The 26,000-nt window shown below is 38.9% G+C and overlaps 1 protein-coding gene across 2 annotated transcripts in view; it reads left to right on the top strand.

Annotated features, from left to right (window-relative positions):
• Window positions 1–26,000, top strand: part of galntl6 (polypeptide N-acetylgalactosaminyltransferase like 6) — a 341,726-nt gene that overhangs the window by 141,298 nt on the left and 174,428 nt on the right. The window lies entirely within an intron of this gene.

The raw sequence follows: 26,000 nt of genomic DNA, 5'->3' as shown, positions 1-26,000 counted from the left end.
GTTTGTGTGTTGTACACAGAAATCAAAGAGAAGACAAAATCAGAAGAGACCATCATTAACATTCACAGAAGAACGTGCGGTTTCTGAGATTCTTCAGGCAATTAACTTTGTTCATAACTTAAATCCCTTTTAAGTTCTTAAGAGTCATGATTTTATGCAGTCAACTTCTATCAGAATCTGTTTTGTGGGCCAGAGGATTTGGAAATTGGTCCGAGGTCATTCTGTTTTATGTTACATCTTACACACACGGTCAATATTGTCTTTGCATATCAGTGAATCGGTGACTTATTGTGATTAACCCTCTGGGGTATGAGGGTATTTTGGGCCCTGGAGAAGTTTTGACATGCCTTGACATTTGTGCTTTTTTCAGTTGCTTAAAAACATATTAATGCTAAAGTCTGATAACACTGTATTCAGCACAAACTGGGCTACAATAATATGTGAGCAACATGTGTGTACAGTTTTGTATTTTTTAGAAAATAACGTTTATGCATGGTTTTTGAAAAAACTAAAATTTTAAGTCTCTGAAATAAGACCATATATCACATACTAAACATTTGTCCACAAGACTTTTGAGAACTGGATCTTGTAGCCTAGAGTTTTTGCTTTTGTTTTTGTGAAAACCATCGTGATCACTCATTCATACAAAACAATATAGTAATTTAACTTTTGTAAGACAATTTTAGTGTCGAAAGGTAATATGTGAGGAGGCGTGAATGATGATGAATATGGATTGTAATTCACACCTGAGAGACAAAAGACCCTCCCCTGGGCCTGTCAATGAGGTATAGAGAATGAATGTGAGGAGACTTAATGATCAAAATCAAGTTTTAAATTAAAAGAAGAAATCAGACAATATATTGTCTTTACATAAAGACTTTACTTAATATTAGACCTACACTACTGTTAAAAGAAGTCTCTTCTGATCACCAAGACTGCATTTATTTGATATTTATAGATCCAAAATACAGTAAAAACATTGTGTGAACTCTTTTTACAATTTTTAGAACTGTTTTCTATTTAAATATATTGTAAAAGGCCATTTGTGATCAAAGCTGAATTTTCAACATCATTACTGCAGTCTTCAGTGTCACATGATCCTTCAGAAATCATTATAAGATGCTGATTTTCTAATATGGGCATATTTAAAGTGCATTTTACTAATTTAACCTGAACACATATTTGCAAGCACAAGCATTGAAGATGATGAGGCATTATAAACACTAGATAAAATATAATCTAAACATTCATATTATGTTTATATCATATCATATTACATAACATATTTATATTATACAACATACAATTTAAATACCTGCTTTAGCCGAAACAACATTTAAATGTAACTAAAACTTGCTTATTAGGAGTCATATTTCAAATGTCAATACTCTGAATCCTGTCTGGCAAGTCTGGAAACAGTCCCACTAGTAGAATATGTAAATTTTTATATAAAATAGCATGTCAACTAATGGAAACTAAATGACTTACTCGTCCGAAATTGTATCCACGGCTGGGTCAAGTCTCTCTTCAAAATTTAAACGTTCATCTGTGTCCCGCTCTTCTTCTGAGGAAAATGCTAACTCTTCCTTAATATCCTGTAGTTTCATCGCCTGTGTATCGTTACAAACATGCAGAAAAATTGAGTTGTGTTGTGTTTACATTAAACCTCACCGTCGGGGCATGTACATTTACCTTGATCGTCTCAGCACATTACCGTATGAATGGCGCACTCTGCTGGAGGGTGGGATCACATTAGAAATAATGAGATGAACCGGTAAAATCTGTACATGGCTTTGTTTCATACAGATTACATTGCAGGAGAATATTTGTTTTAAATTTTAATTGTTTCATTTAAAAGTAGACATTTTAAGCTTTCTTTAGACATATGTTTCATGTTTGTGTGATAAGTATTTGTGGAGTTTCAGTTCATTTTAGTGACCTGTTTCTGAAATATGCTTGTGAACACTGAGACTGCTGAAAGCTCACCCTTTTTATTTAATTTATTTTACAAAAGCACAAGATTTTGTTGTTATTGTGAGTGTACACAAATAAAAGTAGACCCTTTATAGTCTTTAATGATGTCTTGCACTTATCTGTATACCCAAAAATGACGGAGTATTTTAAATTGTTTCCGCTGTAATGACAAAAATATCCAGCAGGACGCTGGCGCATCCGTCAATCCCAGAGGGTTAAAACTCAAATGCTCAAACCCCTCTGTTCCATGCCAGAAAACAATGCTCTATTTGTCTGTTACTCTATCGCTCTCATTTCTATTAAATTCAGTTGTCCCCCTCCACGGCTTGTGAAAAATCATGAAACAAAAGTAGTGAAAAAAAAAAAACGTTTCATTCTGTCACATGTGGTGCACAAAGACTGTTATGGTAAACATGGTGGAAAATGACAAAAACACACCCAGATCTCAATCATCTCCAACATGGTGTTTATTTTTTTCTTTTACATTCTTGAAGAGTTTCACTGCTTGTTCAACTCAGTAGAAGCAGGACCAAACAGTCCCTGTAATTTTCATCAAGCAAACAATGGAGGCAATGGTATAAATCAGGAGCAGAGGCCCTCTGAGTGAAATCTTTTTTTTCCCGCAGTCTATGGTTCTGGGGCCGGATTCAGAAAATTTTTCTTAACTTCCATTTTTAAGTTAACTTAAGGGAAAAGTTAAGAATATTTTGTATTCCTAAAAAAATCTTATTATTAATAAAGTCCATACAAAGAAGCATTCAAATTCTCAATAAAAAATGTTCTTAAAACTCATTGTGAAATGACATCTAAATGTTGGGATAACATCACAGTTGTCTTAAATTCTAAAAGGTGAGATGTTTAATGAATTGACTGTGTTCTTTTAAATGTGAGTCAGAAGTCACACTGCACTGTATGTAAAAATGTGATTTTAGACCAAATCACGTTTTTGACTGTTTTATGTTATTTTATTTTTTCTGCTTGTAAACCATGTAAATGTTATCACAAAATTCAAACAATAAATGTTGTTTTGAAGCTTCTTATTGAAAAATCATATTAATTCAAACTAATGTGCTGCATAGTGCTGTCCCTCTCCTCAATCTTTAGAGTTCATAGAAACATAGTAATTATATCAATAGAAAGCTGAGACATTCTTTTTCACCCCCCATCCACATCACTAACAGAGTTGGGCACATTGGAGTCATCCTCTGCCTCCCTTTCCCATTTACACTTACTTTTTCATAATATTTCAATAATTACACATAGGAACGTTCTGTCAAACTTATAATTATTTTCTTACGTTCTTACATTTCTTACATTATTTTAACGGCCAATTTGCTAAAATAAATGTAACATTTTGGGCCGAATTCACTTAACAGTTGTGCCACTATTGCTAATAGTATTTTAGCGCAAAAAGCTGCATCTTATTCACAATCTACCCGCAATCTAGTTTAAACAGGTACAATCTGCCCTAAATTTGGGCTGCATCTTGATTATTTAAATTAATTGTCATTCCTTGCTGCACAAACACAGATTGTGCTTCATTCAAAGAAATTGCCTGGCACAATTTACATCATGCTGTTATTGCCAGATGAAAGCAGAACATTTAAATTAAAGTTAATTTGATAAAAAAGAGATGTTTGTGAACATTTTCTGTTGATCGAATCAGAAAAAATTCATCAAATAATGATAAATAATTATAGAGAAGAGCGTTATAACTGTAAATCCAGATGTGAGTTGTAGTCAAACGCACTTTCGAGATGTTTAAGAGATGATTCAGGTATCTAGATCACATTAGTTGGGTGATGCTGTACAGTTCCAGCAGAGTGTGTCAGATAACGGTGGTCTTCTGCATCCTCCGCTATGTAGAGCTAAGAATTACATGTGAACAAGTGAATACTCCCCTCCGTGCTGAACACAATTAGCATGGCACAATCTCAAACTTGCCGGTCAGTTCTTAAGAAATAACAATTTTTTTGTGGGCAAGTTGGGTTTTGTGAATAAAATGTAAACGCATAAGACTATAGAGAGAGAAGGCATGTTTGCGCTGAAGAGAATGACAAGGACTTTGTATAAATACTCACGGCACAGCACTATTTCAGCATATTTAGTGCCTGATTAAACTCGATCTTGGTTGGTTAGTCAATGAGAGGTTTTTAAACTCAAAAACTGTGCGACAAAAAGTGCACAAATTCTAGTGTTTTTTTGCTACTCTGTGTTTTACACAAGCTCACAATGACCTCTTATTAAATGCAAGAAATGCTGCTTTTGTCTTTCATTTGTCTTTGTGGAGATCTTTGTCTGTACTTCCCTTCTTAACACATTGAACTTAAATCTTTGTGACTGTTTTCTGAAGAACTTTGTTTGCTTTCCATAAATATGCAAAAGAAACTCACTGTTACCATAGTAGCATATGATGGTATTCAGAAAGAACAACCAACCATTTGGGAGGCTAAAATTAGACTAAAGTGTGTGCATGCAGGCATGTCTTTTTATTTCTTCTTTTTTCACCTCAGAATGATAATTTGATTCATTGTCTCTAACTAGACAGAGCAATTCAATTAACTTGGAGAAGAAATCTTCTCTACACCCTTATGCTCTGCACAATTGTTTTCCCTCGAATTAGATGGAGTACTTTGTTTAGATAGAGCTGTTCCTATCATTTTTATCACTTTTTGTAATCATTTTTTTAAACACACATATAAATAATCCATTATTAGACTCTCCAACACCCTTAACAAGTTCAATAAGCTTTCATCTTTTCCAATCAATTGCAGATTCTAAGACATTGCTTAGTAAGATGAAAACAATGCTTTTTAACAATTAATTATATAGTAGTATTTTTGCTTTATATATTCCTGTTGACTTAAGATATATTCTCTCTTTAGCAGTTGTATGCAAGTTCTCATCAATATTGGATTCTGACTTAAGTATACACAGTGAGGTTCAGTAGTTCAGTCATGACATCTCTAGGAAAGATTTGGCATGTTAATGTGGGTATGACATATTGATAGAATATTGGTCTTGGTGGACTACTATCTGCTAAACTGCTGCTCCAGAGCAAGAATAGAAACTTGCCACTGCTAGAACATACACAGACATACTAAGTTAAGCATATGGAAATGTTTCTGCTGCTGCTGCACAATTATGAAAAACACAACACGTGCTGCATCAAGCATGTATGACATGCTACTGCATAATTAGACATAAATACAATCCCAATGTAGCAGATTTAGAATTGTGGAGGTGGAGGGTTAGAGAGAAAACTCTCGCATCATGCTGCGGTGAAACTGGCTCACTTGCAAACTGAGAAAATGTAAATATTAGGCTAAGAAAGAGTGCACGAGTTGATTGGCTACCCGATTAGCTGATCATGCCTGTGTAAAATGGTCAAAATTATTTTGATTCTGTACAATGCAGTCAAACCCTCAAATAGCACTGCTGTGTGCATGGGTATTATGGTTCATTGTTATGTTTATTACAATGATTGATAGCGCTTTCTGCGTTATAAAGGTAGTTATAGTATCTGGATGTATGGAGTGAAAATAAAGTACATGCGTTTAAATTCCTTTGTTAGCATAATCAGTCTAAACACCCCTGACACCTGCCTTTTTATCATGAAGATTTAATCATTTCTCCTGACATAGTCTCAGCCACAAAAATACATGCAAACTGATGCTGTAAATGGAAACTATGCACAACAGTTTTCCTAATGCTCCTCTGTCAGAGTATAGCCTATGTCTTGCTCTATTTCCCTGTATTAAAGAGGGTCGGCGTATCACTGTGTCTGTGAGTCTGTTAGCATTGCATATCTTACATGCTAATTGATTTCAGCAGTGGCAGCAGCAAGCCATCCATGAAGACAGCAGCGGTTCACAGATTTTGCTGCAGAGCTCTGGGGCAATGGCATTACATGATATGTTGGCAGGAAAAGCTGTATGAATATGAGAGTCCATGGAAGCCCTGCATTTAAAACCACACAAAGCTCCTGGGCCACTTCAGATAACCTCAGCTCAGTGCCCTTGTATAGATTTATGTATATGCTATATGGCCAAAATTACATGGACATCCCAAACATGACACCTATATGTGCTTGCTTAGCAATTGATTTCAACACCATTGGCTAATAGTTCACCAAATAATGAAAATTATGTCATAATTCACTTACCCTTGTGTCATTCAAACCCAAAACACAAAAGAAGATATTATATTATACACATTATATTAGATAGTCACCAAATCTCTACCATGTCTTCTTCAAACAGCTCAGACCCTTCACACACTCAGTCATTATAGACAGACTGCAGTCCTGTGGTCTCACAGGTTTGATTGGACCACTTCTTATCGAACATGGCTTCTTCTGAGCTGAGCTTATTTCTCTTAACACAGCTGATTTGGGCTCCATCACCTTCATGTCCTTGATGATGTCTCAAATTAAAGGTGTGACAAGTTGAGTGAGAAAGTCTACAAAGGGATCAAATCTTGAAGTATTTCAATCGTCTATTTCAAAAGACGTGTCGATTGTAGTGACACAAGGGTTTTTTTCGGGAATCTCGGATACCTCTGAATATGAAAAAGGCCAATGCCAAATTGGCGAACAGAATTTGCATGTCCCGCCCATGGACATAAGGGTATAAAAGTCGGGATATGCCTCTGTTCAGTCACGGTCTGCACTGAGGAGCCGAGAACAAGGTTCGGCCATTATAGCTGCTTTAGGAGGGTGGAGGAGCGGTTGAGGACCAGGCAACAGTGCGTCCAGGAGTTTTTCTCTCTCTCCTCTCTCTCTCTTTTTGTGTGTCTCCGCTCGCCGTTTCCCTCTCCCCACGCCAGCAGAGTGCTAAAGATTTAAATGTGCCATGAATAAATGTTTTTTTTGTGAAATTTAACACATTGGTAAAAACTGTGCAATTAATGTTAAATTATACACCATTTTCTCTGTAAATGTGCCTTCTTTGAATTACGAGAGGCAATTCAGCACTGACTGCGCTCGCTCGTTTGTGAGGCGTGCTACCATTGAGACTGAGTCTAACTCCATGCAGAGAAAAAAGATGCTCTGAAACGGGGAGAGCTTGCTCTTTTCCCAGTTGACCTGAAGCCCGAGACGGCTGAGGTACCTGAGCTCCTGGTCCCTGTGGGTGCATGCCAGCGCTGAATCATCTGATCAGCGGGAGAGTGAGATAAAGGGGAGCCGGAGGTGCCAGTTTGGGAGAGAGAGACACATGCCGGCCGTGCTGCATGTGTGTCTGTGTTCGTTTATGTTTTATGTTGTTTTAAGTTCATTTTTATAATTAAACCTTTATGTTAATTGTTACAGCTAGTTCCCGCCTCCTCCTCGCCTATCCTTATACTGTTACAGTGTTACAGCCGAAACCTGGGAGGGAGGAGGGATGCGCTGTCGCAAAGTCCTCGCCGCTGTCAATCTGCCAGGAGAGCAGCCACGGCCGTCTGCCTGGGAACTGAGGACTCGCTGCCATCCACCGGGGGAGGACCGAGCTGGCGTCTGCCAGAGGGTGGAGGAGCGGTTGAGGACCAGGCGACAGTGCGTCCCAGAGTTTTTCTCTCTCTCCTCTCTCTCTCTTTTTGTGTGTCTCCGCTCGCCGTTTCCCTCTCCCCACGCCAGCAGAGTGCTAAAGATTTAAATGTGCCATGAATACATTTATTTTTTGTGAAATTTAACACATTGGTAAAAACTGTGCAATTAATGTTAAATTATACACCATTTTCTCTGTAAATGTTTTTTTTTTACACTGGAATAAATCTTTTTTGCACAGACATGAAAAACACTTGTGAAAAATTACACTTACCTTCATTTAAATGAGAATGCCATGTTTTTTGTCAGTAACATATAATCAGGCAGGTAACAGGAAAATGTAAGTTTGTTGTGAATAAATTTATTTTAGGGGAAATTTAAAATTTTATTGAAAAATGGGGCATAAATGTTACATTATACTGTATGTTCTCTGTAAAAATACATTTATTTTTTACAGTGCAGTAGAACTGAAAGGTAATTTGTGTAATTTATGTGCAATTAATGACACCAAATGGACAGGTACGAAGTATAGTATAGACAGGTAAGAAGTATAGTATAGTATATTATAGTATATTATAGTATAGTATAGTATAGTATAGTATAATACAGTTGAAGATTTTCTTGGCTTTTTAATGGATCTCCTCAGACGCTCTGGACCAGAAGACTGGGTGCGTGGAGCCAGGTTATTATGGATAAATCTGCAGTCAATGATACATCCATTCACTCTTTATATATTAATTAACACTTTCTCTGCCTTTGACACCAGTTGAAAACAACACATGTTCATACACAACTGGTGGTGCTAAGCTGGGTCCCAGAATTTGTGAAATCGTGTGAAAAGTCATCACTTTCTTTCCAGGCTTCACATAGAGAAAACAACTACAGAAAGAGTTGCAGAAAGAGAAAATGTACTTGTTAAACCTACACTATGTTCGATTTTTTTTTTTTTTTAGAAAAATCAAAGAAATGAACAAAATTGCATTAATATCCAAGTACATGAAAAACCTGTCTTCCAAACCATGTTTTTGCCTTACCTCGATTCACTATGGTAAGCCTTTATTAATGATTTATATTTTAGATCGAGCTGTCGTGATGGATTTGGTGGGAAATTGTATATTTCCATCATTCGTCCGTGCGTGTTTACAGTATGTCATGTCCGTAAATAAAGAAAAGGTCCAGCTACTACACCGCTTATATATGTGCAATGATAGGTATGGTAGTAGTTTGAAGCTGAAAGCTTGTAGCCACAACAAATGAGCATGGATCATTAAAAAAGGCAACACGCTGGGGAATAACCAATTTTCAAAATAAAGAAACCTCAAACCGAGAAGAGTCTGCAAGCAAAAAGGGTAAGCGACAGACCCTGTAATAAAACACAAAAATACATCGGATTGGCTTTTCAAAGGTAGCGAGAACTCAGAGATCTTAAAGATTTTTACTTGCTGGACAGGTAAGATATTTTATTGGACTGATAGTTAGCCAGGTAGCTCTCTTAGCCCGGTAGTTTATTAGATAGTGTTAGCCACTCTAATGGGGCATTATACTATGGATAGTAATACTGTAGTGCTTTCAATAAAATTTTTTGAGGAAGGAAGGATAATGGAAAAAGATATATTTTTATGCTGGTAACAAAGCTAAACTCTAAACCAGTAACCAGTCTATTTGCCTTCTAGCTAACATTATGTCTAATGTCATAGTTGCTTAACTTTTGTAATGCAATTTATTTTAAAATAACTGTTTTCAATAAGTCAAAACAAAAGCGGAATAAGTGTTACTTACCTGCTCATAAGATTGTTTATGGATATACGTCTTTATCTTCCTTCCTTTATTTATTTATTTATTTATTGAGGTGAAGGGGGCGAGTTTTGTTGTCGTTAGTGACATTTGCTCTGATAAGATGATCATCTGTAACCATGGTTATACCGGTACTCCTCAAACCATCAGATTTATCCAAACAGAAGTGTTGAGTCGAAGCCCAACTCACAAAATTACCAAAACAATATTCCCCCGAAAGTAACTTGCAATTTTATGCTTTAATTCTAGAGGGCCAATAGTTACATAGTGTAGCTTTAAGGTAAATGCATTTTCATGCTGTAATTCACAGGTTTCAAGGAAAGGTGAAAGAGACTATGGTTTTGTTTATTGTAATGTTAAGTGATTCAAGCATGTTTTTGATGAATTAGCAAATTGATTTTAGCAATTTTAGTCTTTCAGCTTCAATCTATTTTAATTTGACTTATTTGTCTGAAATCCTTGTTGAAAAGAACAGCTAAACTCTTTTACATATACAGTACAGCAGGTACTGTATATGCTGAATGGTCACCCATCATTCTCTAAATGTCACAAAAGAGGTCTGTAATACAGATTTTTAAACATATGATTAAGGTAAGTGTTAGGAGATTATATGGAGGCTCTTTAGCTCTGTGAAGAGTATCTCTAAGCTCAGTGGAGGGCTGATCTGGTGGCAGACAGGGCCCATGCAGAGGTTAGGCCTTAATGGGTTTGATTTACTCTATTAAGGATGACAAATAGGGCTATATGACACTTCAATATCATTGTTATCAAGGAACTGTCTGATTAATGCCAGCTCTGTGATGGCTGCCCTAACCCTGACATGCTCCTGAGGTCCAGGAAAATAAATGATTAAGCTAAGAAACCGGATGCAAATAAATCCCTCTTCTAAGTCCCAGCACCCTGCTGAGGTGATCCATTTGTTAAAGTGGGAAGTGAGGTCAGGTCTGGATGTTCCCACAGTTCCTGTTGAGTCTCGGCAGATGGTGGCCCAAGTCCCATACAATTAAAAAGACCCGATTGTGTGCTGGGAGCAAAATCAGCCATGATCTGTGTGCGGATAGGACTCTGGAGAGGAGAGCAACCATGGCATGTGGCACTGGAGCCAGATGAGGCCCACATGAGGGAATGTACAGTATGTCCCACCTGAGTCCAGTTAAAGAGAGAAGACCACTGTTTACATGCCTTTATATACATTTTTATCCAGAACTTTCCTCTGAAAAGTCTTGTTTCAGCTCCCCGAGGTATCGACGAAAGCAGCACATTTCTTGGACATTTCCAATAAATGTGAATGGATGAGTGTGGCAGGGCGGAGGGCGGGGCCGGGTCATGATCCTACACACCCACTCCCGTATTAGGCTAATCAAGCCTCCCGAGAGGGATATGGGTTGACTGCAGAGGATCGTGTGGGAGAGAGAGATCGTTAACGGACATGTGTGTGTGTTTGTCCTTTGTTTCAGTTTATTATTAAAATATTATTTATGTTGAAAAGCCGGTTCTCGCCTCCTCCTTTCCATTGATCACTTTACAATGAGTTTGTAATGTGGGAATTTATATGGTAGCTTTAGGTCTTCATTAACTGGAAAGGAACAAGTTTGACTTGTGAATTGGCAGATTTTTTTTTATGCTAAGGACTCCTGCTTGGAGAATCCACTTTTAAGTTTCTGAGATGATTCTTTTTTTTTTTTTTTTTTTAAAAAAGCCTTAAAGCTCCACAGACTTGAGGATCAGTAAAATGCTAAATATTGCCCTCATGGGAGAACCTCTGCCAGACACAACAACACACTAACTAGACTTTCTCATGTAATTAAAATATAATAATACAAAATAGGAGCTAAACGCATGTGTCTCATGTATATCTGTTAAACTGCTTTGGCCTAAAAGCTATTTTGGTCCTCTTTAGAGAGGTGGAGACTGTAACTACGATAATTTGTTTTAACAAATGCATTTTTTGAAGGGCATTGAGAGAATTAAACCCAATTCTTGTTCCTTCCATCACTGTTCTACTTAAGCCCAGTGGGAAATTATCTTCCTATCTTAAGTACATAGTAGAGCCAGCAGTTATTACGTTACCCAGTTTTTGCACGGATAGTGATATTATGCCGATCCCCATTTTGCCTGCATGAGATTTGCATTTGGAACTTGAGAATTTTTCTTTTACTTTTCTGAAAGCTTGGTCGCAATAGAGAGTAAGTACAAGAGACATTAATCCCACTGTAGTGCTCATATTAAAACATTTCAGTGTTCATAATGCTGTGTCCATGGATAAAAGTTTCCAGCTACCCCATATATCATGATTTCAGAGTGCTTTGCTCCTTATTGTTGGTGGTGTCCTCTCTTCCTTTCTCACTTTAAAGTCATTAGATCCAATATAAAGGGTTCAAAATCCCTTTGCTTGGTTGGGGGTACTTGCATTCACTCATAACAGTCCCAAGCCCTTTTTCAAATCCATTTTATACTCCAATGCATGGTGATTGCTCGGGTAAATACTCAGATTTGATAGATGGCACTCATTAATAGAAGGTGCCTGCAGCCTTTGAGTAATAGCCTTTGGTTTCTTTTCCACATGTTGTTTAATCTGCAGAAACAAAGAGGTATTTGTGTCCCATGCTAGGAGAGGCCAAATTGATATTTTAACATGGTGTGCAAGCATCGGGAATGCTTGTGAGTTTCGCCCCTCCGGGTTTATTGGAAGAGGAAAGATCAAAGGAGGAATGTGTACGTTATTTAATTCATTGACTCAGATAACACAGGTCCAGGCAATGTAGTTTCCTCCTCAGCAGTTTCTGGATCACAGTGTTTCCATTAGGTGAAAACATGAGGGATATGGTGATTGAGCTGTTGTTTTTAAACATGGCTCTCGATCACATCCCATCCAGTCCTCATCTGGGGAGATGTTTGCATTAATTGAATAGTGTTCTCTGTATCGCTTGAGACGACAACTCCATACAGTTCCACTTTAAGCCTGGGAAGTTTTAATGCCTTACAGGAAAATCTGCCTCTCTTGCTATTTTATATGAAGAAGAGGAGATTATAACTTAGTTTATTACTCCCAAAGCAGCTCAGCATGATCACAGATCGCTACATTATCATGGTTGTGTATTTACACTTGGCTAGAGCACAGCTTGTTTGTCTCTTCAAAGTGCTATATGAGTTAATAATGTGATCACTGATTGACTACATTGTCAGGTTTCCCCAGTGAGACACATTACTTTCTGGAAATATTAAAAATACCAAAATTAATGTTATACAGCATACCATGTAGCAAGTAATATGTGGCAAATGAAAATATAGGCTATTGCAATGCTTGAGCATATTTCATCTGCATTGCAGAGATGTGGTGTTGATGCTGCCCAACAACAGAAAAACATATCTACATCAGTAAAGTTGGATTTATACACTCTTTTTTAAAAGACATTTAATAAAAGATATATCATAAAATGGATTCTGATTGGATTAGCCATGTTTGAATACATTGATTATAAAACACACACCTGTCATAACACATTCTGTATTAATGTGCCAAGTGCCTACATTGCCTAGCAACCACAAACAGCATACAGTTAGGAGAATGAACAATATGATTGTTGAGTGAGATGATTATATAATAGATAATAATACACTGAACTGCTTATTAAAAATTCCATTATATTGCAGTTGCTGTTGTTTTATACAAGCAATAATTCACTTAAGTCCATGCATTACTGTGATCTTACTACAGGGACCTGTTTAATATAATACAATTTGATGATGCTAGATGGTCAGAAATGTTACACCATTTATTAAATATTTTTGTCTTTTATCATATTGCTGTTCCATATAGTTTAAGCAACAAGCCACTTGAGGCCATACACGATTTTTGTGCATGATTTTACCACATTTAAGGAGGTTTTAGGCACCCTGCTACCAAAAATGTATTTGCATTAAGATGTTTTTAATGAAGTTTGTCCCATACAGAGGATTTAGATGGCATGACATGCATGGCTTCCGCTCTATCAGATCGTGACTCTCTCAATCCAAGTTTGGCCTCTTGGGTTCAATAGTATGCATCCAGCTGCAACAAATAATCTCCATTATAACTTCTGCCCTCTCATAATAGAGAGTCTTCAGTGCTCATCCTCTCCATTCCCTTAAGCAGTAGTAATAAATGCCATTAGCGCCAGAGTACAGAAGAAATTCTCTGACCTCTTGCTTTGGTTGCAGATCACAGCTGAAAATAATTACACGTCTCATCTGATAATTGTTCGCACTCATCCCGCCATAGACATTAAAGACCTGAAGGAATGTGTATCATTCGCAATTACAGGATAAAAGAATGGCCACTTTTCAAAGGCCAGGTTAATAGAGCTACGGCATTCTGGCCGAGTGCATGTTAGTGTTCGATATTTTGCTTGGCTTTGGCACTAATTCACCTTATTTCCCAATATGAAGAACTCCCACTCAACAATTAAGTCCTACACATTCTGCTCCTGCCTCCTTGTATAATCAGGTTAATCCGGTCCAGTCCAACACTGGGTAGTTTTAAATGTAATTACTGAAGCATGGCATCTCATATTCTGATTTAATTGTAGGAGAGGTAACATGGAGGGATATAAGGTTGAAAGTTATGTGCCTGGAACTTTTTATTACACAAGATGAGAGGTTAATTTCTGTTAAAGCATCCAGTTTGGACAGTACTCTCCACTTGCCTTCCTTGGTCTTTGTGTACAAGCAAGCATTTTTCATCTCTTGGCATTTAAGCACCTTTCAGTAGTATTACACATGGTGCAAAATAATCTTTCTTTAAAACATTTAAAAATGGGTTTGGAGTCCCCTCGAGGGGCAGTAAAAGAGTGCTAGGGGGTCTGTGGAAAATATCAGAGAAACAAAAGTGTTTCTGTTCTGCTCACAGCCTAAGTTTTTAAAAGTTAGAAAGAATACAAGTTTGTATATAACTTTCAAGAATGGTGTGTATATATGTTGTACCTTTCTAGGGATTTTCCTCTTGCTACTGTTGCCGTAATTTACTCACTAAGGGTTATATGACTAATAAACAATTAAATGTAATACGTTTTCATTGAAAAATGTTTCTCTCTTCAGATTTATATTTAACAGTACTTTAAAAGTGAGTAGAAAAAATATATGTTTTAATTTAATACAAGTTAATATGTTCAAGATAATATGTGACTCCATAATTTTGAGTCGTATTGACCCAGAATCACATTTTGAGATAAATATGCACTGCAGTAAAAGGCAGGTCTTAGCTTTTAATTATATAATTTTTTTATCTTTCTATCCCAAACTGTTGCTGAGGCATAAAACCTTTGTTTCTGAGAAAACAGCCTCTCAAAGTTTCTAAAGAATACTCATACATTATTTGACACAATTGGAAAACTTAAATATGAGTCTTCTAGAAATATGATGCAAGGACACTGTTCTTGCATGTTTAGCGAGCAAATGTGCATATTAATAATAATAAAATTTTTAACAACATTAGTTAACATGAACTAACAATGAGCAATACACCCAACACCCAACAATGAATCTCATCATTTACTCACCCTCGTGCCACTTAAAGTGTGCGTGACTTTCTTTTTTAGAATAATATCTCAGCTCTGTAGGTCAATACAATGCAAGTCAATGGTGATTGGGCATTTGAATCTCTGAAAAGGATATAAAGTCATCATAAAATGTATCCATATGACTCCAGTGGTTTACTCAATGTCTTTTACAGCAAACCAGTCAGTTATATTTAGGTCTGTTCCCACCCAAAACCAACCTGATCTCTTCAGATGACTTTGATTAAACCTCTGGATTCGTATGGATTACTCCAGTGTCCACAGCATGAGGGGTGGCAACGTCCTTGGCGGCCTGACTTCTCAGGCCCACGGCAGAGGGTCGGGAGGCGCATCCACTCGTCTGAACCCATTCCAGCTCTGGTCCAGGGCGTGTGAGGATGCCAGGACACATGGAGATTTGAAGCCTGCATTTTAATGACAGTGGTGATGAAGCATTATTCACATCAGGTGTGCTTCATTCACCGCTGTCAGAAATATGCTTATTAATTACACACCTCTTCTTGCTCTCCTGCCCAACTCCCATTGTGAGCCTGGCTGAAGGGTGACCCTAAGAGGTGGGCGATGATAACAAGCCGGAGGGGTGGATCATTCTGCCACAATACCTAATGCATTAGCTATTGTTAAGGATTATAACCATACTGTGAAGTTTTATAAACATATCTATTTGTAATGTGGTTATAGGATGGGCAAGGAGGAGGCGGGAACCGACTGAACAATCAACATAACTTTAATGACATAAATCAACACACACACAGCATCCACGTGTGTCTCTCTCTCTCAAACTGGCGCCTCCGGCTACGCCCTCCTCCTCGTCACACTGTAATAACATCAATGCGGGCTCACTAAACAAACTTAGAGCATATCTACATATTTACACTTAGCCGTGCACCTGCACAGACACTGCACAGACACTCAAACGCACACCTTAGAGCTATTGATTGAATTCAAGCAAGACACGCATCTATCATCATGCTTCCACAGACTAAAATACTCTGTAATGAGTTGTATCCACTCAGTATCTGTTGTCGCATCTCTGACAGTGATGGTGTTTAAAATGTTTGCTTTTGAAATTTTTGCTTTAAAATTAACTAAAGACTTTGGATAACTTTCTTTAGGTAAATGAGATGCGCTGATTGGAGGAGATGCATTGTACAGCGCTCCAATTTAAAGTGACAGGAGCTAAAGCGATTTGACACTGCATTTAAAAACAGAAAAACTACATTTATAGTTTGAATTTTATGATAACATTGACATAATTTTAAAGCTGGGACTTTGTTTTATTAATAGAAAACCTGAAAATTTTCAAAATCAAGTTTTTAACCAAATATCATGTTTTGTTTTGTTTTGTTTTATACTTCAAAAAATGGCCCATTAAAGGGTAACTAAACACCTGTTCAGAGTCTGACTCCACCCACTAGAAATATTTGAAAATGAAGGAAAAGTGGGCAGACACCGGCGGGGATAGAGGGAACAAACCGAGTGCGGGGCTGAGCGGGGGCACTTGGGCACCTGGGCACCTGGGCACCTGAGACTCGTAGTGACGGATTAATTGACAGCTGCTGTCAGACTCTATGTTATTATTATTCCTCACACGGTCGCAAGACGACATGTACATGAATCTGGCGTGGTGAGCTGGAACCTGCTTACGTCAGCTGTCACCGCTTACGTCACGAAGTACCGCAACAGCCAATAGGAAAATTCAACTGCAGTAGCCACCGTTCAACCTGAAGAGGGCAGCACTCAGACGTTTTTACACCATATATTGTAGAATTAAAACACTTTATACACAAATGTCAAAAAAATTACTTGAATCGATGACCAGTACTAATAAAGCCCCATGTTTACAGATCATTAACAAAAAAAAGTTGGTTTAGGGTTTAGTTACCCTTTAAGACTTACCACTCATTTTAATGAAGCACATCACATGTTTATTGTATTTTTTTTTTTTTTGCATTTACAAAATATAAAAGCAAATTGTTTAATTTTGAAAACGTGTTGTCTTTATACATTAAAATCATGCTTACTATATTTCTCACACAATATCAATAGGCCTTTATACTTAAAAATACATATAGCTAACTTTATATTGTAGAATGGGGTTCCCTCACAAGGGGGGACCCTCATATTTGGTGGTCCTTGCAATCCAAAAATTTGAAAAACCCTGGTCTAGTATGCAGATAGTATAGACAGATAGTGACAGACAACTGACAGACTGGCATCTCACTGTATGTCAAGATGGGATCAGTTCTCTTATAGAATGTCACTCTTGTGTTCTACTGCTGTGTGAAAGTAGCCAAATTCTCATTACCTTGTAGTGCCACTGGCTGCAGTTTATAAGTCCATTTGCCCCCTAAAACACGAACACTCTTCTACAGTTAGCTGCACTCGCTCTATTCAAATGCAGATTGCACACCCTGGCCACCTGCCAGCTGAACCAGATGAACGCTGAATACTTGTGTATGGAGCTCCTCTTTCAAGAGTGATGGACCCAGGAAAGTGGCTGCACAGTGAGCCCCGTTACTGCAGGCCTGAATAATGGATAGAGTTCAGCAGGTCTCGCTGACAGGGACAGGAGAGCCACACAGAGGGAACCCACGTAAAGACTTCCTGCCTTTGCTAGATGCTTAATCCTTTTTCACCCCCAGACTTATTGGCAAGTTTTAGACCCCTCATGTTTTATTCAGAAACCTTATATAGGTTAATTTCAGCTCTGCTCCAAAGTAAAGGGTATTGTAAATATGCAATAGTCACTGTCCATAGAATATAAATACTTCTGCTCTCAGAGCTGAAGGAAGCAAATTATATACTGTAATATTTTCTCCAGGAAATATATATTTTTCAGATACATTAAAACTGAAGCAGTCAATATGTCCTGAAGGAACAGAGACTGCATATCAATCTATTACTCACCAGTATTTATTATGACATACCGGCCATTTGTGCTTACAGTAAAACTTTTAATTGAACTTGAATTGAACTTTGAACATGAATTTGAACAGTTACGGCAATTTTCTTTTTCAAATGTGATCTTTAGGACTGATTGTTTCTACTGTCATCAGCACGATGCCAAAAGACTTTCTCATACAACAACATTATGGTTACTGTTTTAACCTCTATTCGCCGATGGAAGGAAGGAGACGTTGTGTCGATTGTGGTGACACAAGGGGTCTCGTCTGAGAGCCTTACATACCTCTGAACTTGAGAAAAGGCCAATGTCAAGTTGGCAGACAGAATTTGCATGCCCCGCCCCCGGACATACGGGTATAAATGGGGGCGGGGGAGCGAATGTCAGGCAGGTTTTCACTGAGGAGCCGAGAATAAGGTTACGGCGCATTGCAGTGGTAGGGATAGTGACGGGGCAAGGGGAACACAACGTCTCGTTCCTTCCATCATGGAATGGAGGTTACAACAGTAACCATGACGTTCCCCTTCTGTCACTGACTCGACGTTGTGTCGATTGTAGTCACAGAAGGGGTCCCACTTCAAAACGCCATGCACTACCTGTGTTACGTGACTGCCGAGCCAGGTGCAAGCAGGCCAGCCGCGCCTTTTCTCTCTCTATGTTTCTTGTCATAGAGTTATAATTCCTCCACTGAATTCGCTGGCCAGAGGGCTAGGGAGGAAGAGCATCCAGGAAGCTAGAGCTTAGTGGTCAACCTGGGAAAGAAGGCACACTGGATCAACTTGGTGAAGGGTGCAAGGTGCAAGCGGAACACCTGGTCGGCTGTTCCGTATTACCGAGTTCTACCGGCTCGGACCTGACAAAACACAGACCGACTCAACCCTGAGGTTGTAGAATCTAGCAAAGGTGTTGGGTGTTGCCCAGCCCGCTGCTCTAGCAGATGTCTGCTTGGGAGGTGGGCCAGTGCTCACGAGGATGACACACTTCTCATAGTGTGCTCAAACCTGCAAGGGGGGGCACAGCCTGGGTGTGATAGGCTAGGCGATAGCATCAACAACCCAATGAGCTAACCTCTGTTTGAAGACGAGTTGGAGTGAGAATGGTGCGCACCAGCTAGATAACCGAGGAAGTAAGGAAATCACTCTTTTATTAACCATGTGGGTAGCGCAGCCTGAATTGGGTGCAGCAACGAAGAATAAGGAAAACAACGGTGTTCCTCCCGGCCCTCCACCAGGGGATGGAGTGGTCTTGGTACCAGCTCCGGAGCGAACGTCTGACTGCCCGGGTCTTCCGTCTCAGGGGCGCCTAGGAACTTCATGGGTCCTAGAGGTGGTCCTGAAGACGGGGGGTGTACACCGCCTGTGGGGCGCTCGACACTGGGGCTGAGAGCTGGGTCCGTTTGAAGCGGAGCTGCCTGGTTAAGTAGCAGGGGGCGCCCTCAGCAGGCAGATGGGGCATGGGTGATGTGAGATATAGCTTCCGTTTGCCTCTTCCCCGCCGAAAACTGCTTGGCGAAGTCGTCGACGGTGTCGCCGGAAAGGCTGAACAGGGAGACGGGGCATTGAGAAAGCGTACCTTGTCAATGTCGCGCATCTCGACCAATTCTGCCACAAATGTCGTTCCTGAACCACGAGGGTGGCCATCACCCGTACAAGTGCCTCGCAGTCAGTGACGACGTTGTCCTACAGGCCTTGGATGGGAATACCGGGCGGTCCCGCCAGGTGGCGGCGTTCTCAGTACACAAGTGGATCGCAACCGCTTTGCCCACCTGAGGGACCTCCGTGTATCCGTGGACTGCCCCACCATCCAGGGTAGTGAGAGCGGACGAGCGAGGAGGTCGGTTCCGGGCAGTAAAAGGTGACCTCCATGAACTCGTCGGCTCATCATGCACTTCCGGGAAGAAAGGTACCGTGGCTATAAGTGGCGCCCTGGCCCGAGGAACCAATCAAGTAGCTGTGGGGGGTGGAGGTTTCCAGACCACCTCGCGCTCTAGGCGGCCATGGAAAGCAATAGCAGACATTCGTGCGTCAGGCTCAGACTGAGCGAGCAGACCCGAAGGTGGCAGCCCAGTCGAGTCATCGGCATCAGACGCCGCTGCGACACTCCGATGCAGTGGCGAGATCGTCATCCAATTCCGGGGGCTTGAAGGAGAATGGCGGATGGCCGCGAGGCGAAACAGAGCCCGTCGTCATCCCCGAATCACCTTCAACGCCAGCAGAGTCGTCCTCAATCCCGTAGGAAGAAGGAAAGACGTGGCTGACGTGAATCGGCTGAAGTGGCTTTTTCTAGTGAGAAAAGAAAGCCGCGACCGCAATGTTGCCATGGGTATGTCCTCGCCCTGAGAACATGAACCATTCATAAAACCCTACGTGCATTTGTTACAGCCCAGGCACACGAGGCAACTTTTTATGACCGCCAGAGGTGGAGAGAAATCGACCGCATCCAGGAACTACACAGAGGTGGAAGGGCATCTTGAAAAAGACGTGTCCTTAAAAGGACATTCAACGCCTGCTGTGTATTGCTCTTTTATGAGTGGAAACTCAAAATTTTTTAGAAGGAGAAACACTCTTTCAGGCAATGAAAGTGCTGTCGATGCGCCCAGGGGAGTGGACTGCTCAGCGTGCAGAGAGGAGAAAGCCTCTGGAATGTGCCGTAGATCCAACAGCTGTGCTTATCGCCTGTAGAGGTGAGTGGTGAACTCAGCTTTGCTGTTGCACAACTGCTTGGCTCCGAAGAAAAAATCTGTCTGACATTCGCTTCCCTTTAAACCATTATGTCCGGGGGCGGGGCATGCAAATTCTGTCTGCCAATTTGAGATTGGCCTTTTCTCAAGTTCTGGGGTACGCAAGGCTCTCAGAAGAGACCCCTTGTGTCACTACAATCGACACAATGTCGAGTGAGTGACAGAAGGGGAAATTAGAGTAGCTGCAATGTGAATGGTAGATATACAACTGCACATTTTAGCTTTACTCGTGTTTTTCATTAATAATTGTTTTTTCTGTGGTGCTGAACTTATAGTTAATGTAAATTCAAGTACTGTACTTGTAAATGTTATTAAACTTTCATTCATATGACCTTGCAAATTTTAAAATCAAATAAATTTTTTTACAAATGTTATATAATGTTTGACAGATCATTCGTTAATGTACATTTGGATGATTCCAAATGACATTAAACACTTTCATACTGTAAATTATATGTAAATGAAATATTTAATATTTTTCTCCACTTCACACAGTATTGATGTTTACAAATTGTTCAGATGTGTCCAGATAATTAGTAACAAAGGTCTGCAAAGGCCACACATATATGCAGGCTTTTACTATTTACATATCTTTACAAATAATGTATTATTATATTTATATATCCTATCAAAGGTTGAAACTGTTCATCCAAAGAAATGTTTATAGCATATAATGTTTAGTACCTTTATGGGCATTGGACCTTGAGCTACTGTAAAAAAAAAGTTTATGTAAGGAGTGGTTACTTAAATTTAAATGTATTTCAATAATTGATACAGACATGGAACACAAATATTTGGTAAAATGTTTTGCTCATAAGAAGTATATAACATTTACCCCCATTCTTATGAGCAACAAATTTTACCAAATATTTTGTGTTCCAGACTACGTATATTGCATATTTGTGATAATATTACAGAACATATTATTTGTGTTGCATCCCAAATGATTTTATTTTTAAATAAAATATTTGTAATAATAATTAAATAAAGCATGTGGATGTGGTTTGGATCAGAGGCCCGGATTCACATTAACATTCTAAGAAATTTCTTCTTAACTGCCATTTTCTTCTTAATTTGTAATTTAAGAAAAAAGTTGAGAATATTTTGCATTCCCGAATAAAATTCTTAAGAAAGTTCTTCTCTTTTTTTCTTAAGAGTGTTCTAGTTCATAGAAATATAATAATTCTAACATTAGAATGTGGAGACTTTCTTTTTCTCCCCCATCCACATCCCTTTTGGAGTTGGGCACAGCGGAGACAGCCTCCGCCATCCTTTCCCATTTACCCGCCTCTTACTTTCTGACTTGATATTATTATCAGGCTTCCTAAGGAGAACTTTTACTTGCAATAATTTCCTCAGCTGTTGTCTACTGAAGTTTTTGTTTCTTTTCCTCCATGTCAAATTAAAAGTTATCAGATGGTTAACAGCAAGTAAATTGTCCTATATAAACTAACACATCTCATACACTTTACATTTAAAAAATTATCGCGAGGTGCTTGCTACTTTAAAAAAAAGGTTAATAGATAAATGTATTGTTATAATTTGCCTGTGTTGAAGTATTGCATTTGTTGTTGGCTATTAGATAAGGCAACTCCATTAGCAGGCTGACCAGAAAAGTCATTTTAAGAAACAAATTAAGACGTTCTTAAGAAAATATTTGAGAACTTTCAAGTATTGCAATAAGGAACGTTCTTACAAACGTCTTGTAATTTATTGTAACAAGACAGAGGAGGAGTGAGATCTAAATGACAAGGGAGAAACACAGGGCAGACAACAGTGAATCGTGACATTTATCCTTAGAAATTTCTTAACATTTTCGTGAATCTGACCCCAGATTTGTAAAAATCCCATTTGTTTTTGCTGTTAAGACTACAAAAGGATTTCAGTTGAATATGCCAACAAATCGGATTTTTTTCTGCCTGTCTTAACAAAACCTAAATGCATCTCTGAGACACAGGTTTTCTTATTTCTCTGCTTTTGACCACATAGGCAAGTGGGAATTAACATTAGGTTTTCGTCTCACGCACTAGACGATTTCACCACCAGGGGAGAGGGGCAGATGGATCCGGCTCGTACTGTCTCATAAAGATTTCCCAGGAAAACTCTAGGGGGATTTGATGTTTAAAATGTTCCCTCTCAGCTTACTCGCTGTGCCTTTTTTGGGGGCATATTATTAGTGATGGGGCTAAGGCACTGTAATTAAATACAGCTGCATAATACAGTCTCAAACTGCATCAAAGACAATCCACTCCACTCTCTTGTGCCTAAATTTAAAAGTAAATATGGAGAAATCTCAGCCTCCCTCCAGTATTTCTAAAGATAGACACCAAGTTTTATGAGAAGATAGCTTTTTTTATCGATTGAGGCATAAAGAGAGTTACAGTTCAGTCAACTAACTTTCTTTTATCATGAGGTGGGGGTCCTCCTTAACTTGTAAGGCTTGACTTGTATGTAAGCTTACCTGTCCAATAAGAAGAATACCAATTCAGGGTCGATTTTGATCCCCAAAACTGAACGAAGATCCTTTCAGGACTCAAATGCCCTGCCAATGTTCACTCTAATTCTCGTTTGACCACAATCACGTTCACACTGATCCAGATGGGATTCATTTTTATTGTTTTGTTTTTTTTACTTTAAGTTTTTGTTGGAGTCGGTGTTGTGCTGGGAGCCGAATGTTTGCTGAATAGTGGAAGAGAAGCACTGATTCAAGGCCCTCGGGAGCACTCATAAATGTCACATCCTTTGGATTTTCTCGGCAAAAGCAACCTGCTCCCTTCGCATGAATATTAGCCTTTAATTTAATTAGGCTTTAATAGGCAAACTAGGAAGTCCGGGAAGTGCACACGTTTTAAGTTTCGTTACAAGCCATTCACACATTGGCAAAAAAAGGCTAATATTACATGAAAATTGTTACATATTGCACCTTTAAAGGAGGGAGATAAATAACTTACAACTTTGTTCTGTGTCACTTTGGTTTTAATCCTTGTGCTGTGTTTAAATGTTTTACCTAATTTGGTGTTACCGGTCAAAAATTACGGATTTATATAGCTCTCGCTATATTACTAATATTGGATTATTGGACAAAGCCACACTTCTGGTGTTCCTGTTCAAAATGACTGGCCTATAAATATTGCTTTTAAATTTCTCATTATGCTATATTATCACCAAATATTGGATTACATCTTTTTTTTGCCAACTTATGTTCTTTCAATTAGCACAGGTTTTGTATTTCTTTTTGGAACTTATTGATAATAGGCCTCATTGACCTGAGCTTATGCACCTCTGTTTTTGAGTGAAAAAAGCATTATTTGTGGATAATTTTGGAAATATTAAATAAAATATGAAAACATTCTGTACTATTTATCACACTAGTGTGCTTTAATATTTAACCAGGAAGTTTGTTTTGAAAAGCTTATATTTTGTACAAAATGGAACAATATAACACTTGTGGTGTTCCAGTCAAAAATTATCAAAAATAAGAGAAAAATTGAGTGTTCAGGAGCATGTCATCATGTTCATGTGAAAAAAAGACCTCGGACCTGTGCACAGGCACATACACAGGCACGCACACACACCCAAATGCTTAAATGAGCTGCATCCAACATCCATTCATCCATTAAAAATTACCACACACAAATACACACACTCATGCACGCACACACACACACACACACACACACACACACACACACACACACCAGAACTGGTTTTGCCCCACAGTGACCCCTCTCAAATATAATTATTTTTTGATGGTCTTTCTTCCATCAAGCATTGTGTGTTTCAAATGCAGAGCACACATTTGCAAGGTACATGCAAAAAGCTATTGTAAGTCACGTGGACAAGGACACAAACCATCAGGTGTTCGTTGATTTGGTTTGTTGTTGATTAGAAAATATAACAGAAATATGAGCAGTGTTGGTATTTTTGATCCATGAAATGTTCTTTATATGAAAGTGTTAATGTGTATATAGGCTTAGTCCAGTTTTCCTTGTCACAATGATCAGATTTGACAGGGAACACCACAAGAGTTACTTTGTGCCCCTTTTCTGAAAATAATAGCATTTAAAAAGTATGTTTGTTTTTTTGTGAGCTTCCTCATTCATTTTCAATGGCCAGTCATCTTTGACTGGGAACTCAACAGTTCTATTGGAGAAGGGGGGGCAAAGACAGTTCTGATGTGTGTGTGTGTGTGTGCGTGTGTGTGCGTGCGTGCGTGCGTGTGTATGTGCACGCGCACGTGCACAGATCCGAGGCCTTTATGTTTGCATGCACATGTGAACACGAACATCTAAGAATGAAGAATGAGCATGTAATACTAAAAAAGGCATTTGTGCGTGTATGTCAGCATCTGTGTGTTTGTGTGTGTTAATATTGGATGGATGTTGGATGCAGTTCAGGGTATGATAGATATTTATAATAAATATATAAATATCTATTTCTCTGTGAAATAGAAAGCACATAATACTCAAAAGTGTGTATGCATGTACGTGAGCGTGTGTTTGTTTGTGTGTTCATGCGCATGTGTGTGTTAGTGCACATGTGTGTATGTTCGCATGCACTGGTCCGAAGCCTTTATGTTTGCAAGCATACATGCTCATATGTGAACATGATGAACATGCTTCTGAACACTCAATTTTTCTCAGCTATTTTCAATGGTCGGTCATTTTTGACTGGGCACACCCAAATTGTGACTTTGTGCCATTTTGTACAAAATGAAAGCATTTTAAAAAAACTTCCTGGTTAAACATTAAAGCACACTATTGTGATAAATAGTACAGAGTTTGTTCATATTATATTTAATATTGGCAAAATTATCCACAAATAATAGTTTTTTCTCTCAAAAATTGCATAAACTCATGCAAAAAGTTCAAAAAAGAAATACAAAACCTCTACTAATTGAAACAAAACAACCAATTGTGTCAGTTTGGAGCGGGACTATGTTTGTGGCCAACCAGTGTCGGACGACTGTTTTGGATAACTGTTTAAGTATTTCGCAAGTTAATGTAATCCTGCTTTGAAGATATTGTAAACATGTGTGGCTCGCTGTCCTGGGCGAATGGCTCGAGGCTTGACCTGAGCTCAAGTACCCCCCAGACTTAGATAAGTTATTAATGAATAGATAGGAGAAGAAGGGGAGGTGGATGATGCCAGAAGACTCAATGCCACATAGAGGGAAGCCCGGCAATGTGTTTGGATCGGATTTAATTAACTTGCTCCTCCCAGACCTAGTTTATAAAACTCCATTTCAGTAGTTCACTGTTGTCTACGAAGGCAGTATTTGAGATGAGAGGATGTATTTTACGATGCCTCTTGTACCCCCAAATAGTTAAATGACTAAATTAATTTGAGGGAGGAGAGGCGCTTGCTGAGCCATGTATGAGGTGGGCAGAGGTGCCAAAATATGATAGAACGAGTGGGGGTCGCTAGTTGAGGCAGCCTCACACTAGGGTCCACTTGGTGGATAGGAAAATGGGAGGTGTAGAATAGGTAGAGATGGAGAAACGA

Source organism: Xyrauchen texanus, chromosome 5 (genome assembly GCF_025860055.1).
Source record: "Xyrauchen texanus isolate HMW12.3.18 chromosome 5, RBS_HiC_50CHRs, whole genome shotgun sequence".
Lineage (NCBI taxonomy): Eukaryota > Metazoa > Chordata > Actinopteri > Cypriniformes > Catostomidae > Xyrauchen > Xyrauchen texanus.
Note: the sequence above shows the minus strand (reverse complement) of the source record. Positions and strands in the feature narration are given on the sequence as shown.